The sequence below is a fragment of the Danio rerio genome, chromosome 1 (assembly GCF_049306965.1).
Source record: "Danio rerio strain Tuebingen ecotype United States chromosome 1, GRCz12tu, whole genome shotgun sequence".
Classification (NCBI taxonomy): Eukaryota; Metazoa; Chordata; class Actinopteri; order Cypriniformes; family Danionidae; genus Danio; species Danio rerio.
Window position 1 is genome coordinate 20,135,662 of NC_133176.1, and position 6,225 is coordinate 20,141,886.

A 6,225-nucleotide genomic window follows, 5' to 3' on the forward strand; every position below is an offset into this window, starting at 1 on the left:
ATTGTTAGTATGTTATTTAATAGAAGCCTTTTGCATTTTGTTTTACCGAATATTAAGATAATTTTGTTATGACCAAATGTCTGTAAGAAAGTATAAAACTATACGCAGTGTTGGAGTAGGCTTAACGCATTACAATAACGCGAGTTTTATATATATATATATATATATATATATATATATATATATATATATATATATATATATATATATATATATATATATATATATATATATATTATGATTATAAATGTTTTCCTTTATAGTTTAAATAATTCACTTTAATAAATAAATAGCTGAATTAATATTAACAGTTATGTTGAATAGTGCACTTAAGAGAATTTGCTGATTATTTTGAACACATTGAATAAAAAGAAATTAGAATTGTCTCGATTGACAGGGATTTTAGGTTACTACTAAGACAAAAAGTTAGTTTATACGTCTTGTCTAGCTCTTGGGTCAGGAATTTCTCAGAAGACCATGTGTATGTTAAACAGTTGTTAATTGCAGACCCTGCAAGTTCTGAAAGTGAAAAAATCTCCACATATGCCAAAGATAAGAAAAAGTGACACAAAAGGATCTCAAAATTAACGCATTACTTATCATAAAAAAGTAACACGAACACTAGTTACTTTCTTGGGGAATAACTTAATATTGTAATGCATTACTTTCAAAAGTAACTTTCCCCAACACTAATTATGCAAAGCAAATATAGGACTGTATTGAATTAAATCATTGCACATTTTGTATAATCGTATACTTTCTTACAGACATTTGGTCAATGACAAAAATATATATAATTCTAAAATGCACAGAAAAAACTAAAGAGAAATAGTACTTATAAACACATCATTCACGCTTGTGTTTTTTAATCTTGTTTTGTTTATTGAATTGTATTAATTTGAATCTATATAAAAAATAAAATAGAATATATATGTATAAGAATATGCTAAATATGTTAACACAATAAAATATACACTAAACCTGTCACGCAAAGGTGTGTACTGTATGTATAGCCTGGTTGCTAAAGTTATTGTACACTGGAGTTGCGCCAAGTCATCAGCAACAATAACATATCGCATACCCAATGACGACAGTGCGCATAAACCCAACCTGTGTCTATTTACACAGAATAATCAAGCAAACTTTTCAGATTTACCAGACCTTCTCTAGAATTGCACTCAGCCACAACACTTCTGTTTCGTGCACACATACAAAACTGAATTTACTTTCCTTTGGCAGTTAGGGGTGTGGGAGTGGAACTGGCCAAACTCCAGAAACACATGTTTGTTTGTATACGTGTGTGTGTGTGTGTTAATTATTGCACAAATGCTGCTTGCTTTCAGCTATACTACACATGCACTTTTAAAGGCAGAGTTCATATACTAATGATTTGGGTGAGTTACTCATCATTTATTCACTCTTTGCTTGTTCTAAATTCTAAAAAATAAAAATTTTCATAGAATGTTGAAAACTTTTATTGACATCCATATGAAAAGAAAAAATACAATGAAAATCAACATTCTTCACAATATCTTATTTTTGTTCAACACAAGAAACTCATAAGGGATTGGAAGAAGCCGAGGGTGAGGAGATCATGATTACATTTTTGTGGATGAGCTATCACTTTAAATTGAACGATTATGACAGATTTACACCTTCAAAGTGTGGGTGTGTGTGGGTGGGTGTGTGTGTGTGTGTGTGTGTGTGTGTGTGTGTGTGTGTGTGTGTGTGTGTGTGACAGCTTGCCTCTCGATGATTTATTAGTAAAACAATAGCAGATGGTGTCATATTGTTTTGTTTTTTTTAATGCACAACAGAAAACGCCTTGGCAAAAATATTTTCAGGTATGTCGAGTTTATTGGTTTTGGTGAGTTATTAATAAAAGCTAGAATCCAGAAGTGTGTTTTCATCATCTTTATGGCATCTGAAGTAAAATGTTTATATTTTTAAATGAGTTAGTGATTAACTCTACAACTTCCGTGAGCCCAAAATAGACTTCGAAAATATTTTTAGAAGGAAAAAGGATGATGTCACTATAGACTCATTTCTTCCAGCCAATGAGAATGTGTGATGTCATGGAGCATTTATCTAATCATTCAAGGCTTTGTGAACAATAAAACTGGCTTTCAACACGTTCCAACACGCAGTTCAAATAATAATCAGTGATGAGTTGTTGTTTCTTTTACAAACAAATTTTAGAAATGACTAACATCTGTCGTTTCACACTGGACTTTTTAATGATTTATTTGATAAAATGATAAATATAAATTAATAATCTTTTGTGTTCTTCAGATATTCAAATCCTACTTACAAAGCTATACACATAAAACATACTTAAAGACACACACGTGTCACTCACATACCTGAAAGCAAACATATATTATTTTTACAGTTAAATATACACACAGAGGAATGTTCTCTTGAAAGTGTACAAAAGCCTCAAGGCAGACAAGGTTAACGGAAGAAAATGAGGAGGCCAGAAGAAAAACAACAGTCAAGTGTAAACAGCAAAAAACAAATAGGAACTAGAATACTACTTACTTATTATGATTATTACTGTTTTTCACTTATAAGCCATGCTTTTTTTGTCATTTTTAAGTCAGCAAGGCACTTTTCACTACAAAAAAAAATATATATATATATATATATATATATATATATATATATATATATATATATATATATATATATATATATATATATATATATATATATATATATATATATACACATACACACACACACACAATTGAAGTCAGAGTTATTAGCCCCCCTTTTTTAAATATTTCCCAAATGATGTATAACAGAGGAAAGAAATTTTAACAGTATGTCTAATATTATTTTTTTTCTTCTGGAGAAAGTCCTATTTGTTTTATTTGGGCTAGAATAAAAGCAGATTTTAATTTTTGAAAAAAACATTTTAAGGGGTCAAAATTATTAGCCACTTTAAGCTATATATATTTTCCAATAGTCTACAGAACAAACCATTGCAATGAAATAACTTGCCTAATTACCCTAACCTGTCTAGTTAACCTAATTAACCAAGTTAAGCCTTTAAATGTCACTTTCAGGTGTATAGAAGTGTCTTGAAGAATATGTAGTAAAATTTTATTTACTGTCATCTTGGAAAGAGAAAATAAATTTGTTATTAGAAATGAGTTATTAAAACTATTATATTTAGAAATGTCTATATATATATATATATATATATATATATATATATATATATATATATATATATATATATAACATGGATAATTTGTTTACAATACAATTAATATTCAAACACACGCTAATGCTTAATACCAACAATGTCAAGTTTCAAACAAGGAGTCAAACAAAGCAGACTAGATCTGTATTTCAAAACAATGGGCATAAAGTATTAGGTGTGTTTTTAATGTTTTTTTTTTTTTTTCCAGTTTTTATAAATGGTTATACACATGCTGTATGAATATGTGGGTCACCCCATTCAAAACAAAAAGTTTCCTTACATTACATTCAGATATTATACAGCTGATTTGCATAATATTACACACTCTTGTATTGAAAAATATTGATTACGTCTGAATTGAAAAGATTGCTGGTTGTCAAAAATGTATATATATGTATCTAAAACACTGAATCATTTTTTGTTTTTTAATGCAAAAAACAGCTCCAAATGACAAATTTTTGAGTTCAAATTTGGAAGTAATTTACTGAATAAATTATAAATAATTAGACAAACAAAACTTCATCAAAAAGGCACTTTATGCATGATTTAAAGAACAAAATTTATTCTAGATAACTATAGTAGACATTACATTAACAAATACTGTGTGTGTGTGTGTGTGCGTGCGTGCCAAGCGTGCGTGCCTTTGTGTGTGGATTGTTAAAAAAAAATTTAACTCATTTTTATTGAATTTTAATTGACACTAAAAAATGCTAACTGTTACAGTAACAATGTATCAAAATTTTAGACATTTCTATTTTATAATATTTTTAAAATAAAACAAAAACAACTAAACAAATTATGAACATTTTAAATAAAAAATAGTTTAAAAAAAATAAAAATTAGTTTAAATTGACATTTAAATAGCAAATAGTGAAAGTAAAGGTTGACAAAAATTGTAAATTAGTTATTTAAAAACTAAGTTTTAAACCACTTCACTCAGTTATATTAAAACTAAGTGAAGTTTCACAAACTAATTACAGATGAGCATGTGATATGAGTGATCGCAGCTGGTCTGTCATCTGTAATTAGCAATAATCCAATCAGATTGATCCAAGCCTACAATAAATAGACCAATTTCACTACTGCCTTATCTTCATTTTGGAAGAATCCCACCTTCCACCCCATCTCCTCCTCTTCCACCTCTTATTAGGGGGAGCTCTCGAGACCTGATCTCAGACCTCCTTATATGCTCATTGACCAGGCGGGAGCCCTGGGCTCAATTATCTCCGATCTCTCCCGGGACAGCATGCCAAACATGCTAATAGCGTCAAGCAATATCCAAGTGTGAACTTCTGAAATTTTTTTTAAAGATGTATATTTTTGTGCAGTATGATGTTCATTCATTCATTTTCCTTGTTTTTCGTAATTTAAAGTTGCATTTTAACATTGATCATTTATAGATTTATAGCACTGTTATGACACAAATTAAGTGACAAAAATAATTATGTCAATAAAACCTTTTAAATGTCAACCAATGCATCCCCTAAATAGTGCAAAAGCAAACACGGTCTGGATGGAAAGATCTCAGACAGAGGTAAATGACACAGTTAAAAAGGTAAATACTGTGATTTGCATGTAGCATACAAGGCCTCCACCCTTCTACAATGATTAGACAGAGATTCCACAGTAACACAAGCTTTATTAAAATGATGAATTGCACACATTATTGTCACCTAATAGGGCTGGGTGGCAAAGCACTGCCCTCAGGAGAGAACAACCACACTGTCTAGAGTTTGTTTACAATCCCTGACATGTAACTTCAGCTTGCTTCAGTATCTCATTAGATCGCCAGGTGTGGGAATTCATGGGGATCATTAACAATATCAGTCATACCAATAGAAATAAATACAACATGCTTACCATTTGATAAAGTAAACATAAACACCTATCAATTTTGAGGTCTTTTGACATGTTTTTCAGTCTATACTATACTTACTTAGGCAAGTTATTGTATTATGATGGTTTGTTCTGTAGACTATAGAAAACAATATAGCTTAAAGGGGCTAATAATTTTGTCCTTAAAATGGCTATAAAAATTAAAAACTGCTTTAATTCTAGCTGAAATAAAACAAATAAGACTTTCTCCAGAAGAAAAAATATTATCAGAAATACTGTGAAAATGTCCTTGCTCTGTTAAACATCATTTGGGAAATATTAAAAAAAAAAAAAAAAAAAAAAAATTTCAGAAGGGGGGCTAATAATTCTGACTTCAACTATATATTATGAAGATTTTTCACAGAGGAATAGAGCAACATGTTCATATAAAATTTCCCTGATTGTATACATTATTTTCTATAAAAGCTGACAAATGTTATTTATTTTTTATCTGTTCGCAATTACACAGACAATTCTTTTTTTTAACATTATGTTTATTGGGTTTTTCAAGTTAAACGAAGTACAGGATCATCAAAATAGATCTTTCATCCCCACAGATACTGCCCTATCCATGCCTCAAACCTCCAACCTGTAGTGCCACAAATAAACCATGAACAAAATCAAACAAGAAAACTAATTAGAAAATGAAGCTACCCCAGCATTTGACAAACAAATCTTGCCGCTTTTTCAAATGAAACACTATTCTTTCCAAAGGCAGATAATTCTTTAACCCACATGGAAGTAGAAGGTGTTTAGAAACCTTCCATCTCTAAGTTAAACATTTTATGGCTGCTGGTAGGTTTAGTCTGACAAATCTCAGATTAATGGTTTGTTGATCTAGTTATGTCTCCTAAAAGGGTAAATCTAGACTCTCAAGGCACATTTGTATCTACAATTATAGCGACAACCTCTTAGAGCTATTTCCAATATTCTTCTAAATCAGGGCAAAATGAGCTGAAACACAACACAATTCTGGGAATTTCTTTGGCCAATGTGTTTGTTTTATGTTCAGTCCACTTAAATTTGCAAACCATGAAGTTAACTTAAGTGTATTGTGTTGGACCAACATGAAGGAATTGTGTTGCTCCAACTACTTGGTTATAGGGATTTGTAGTTCCCATCATGCTTTGCGTGGGAGT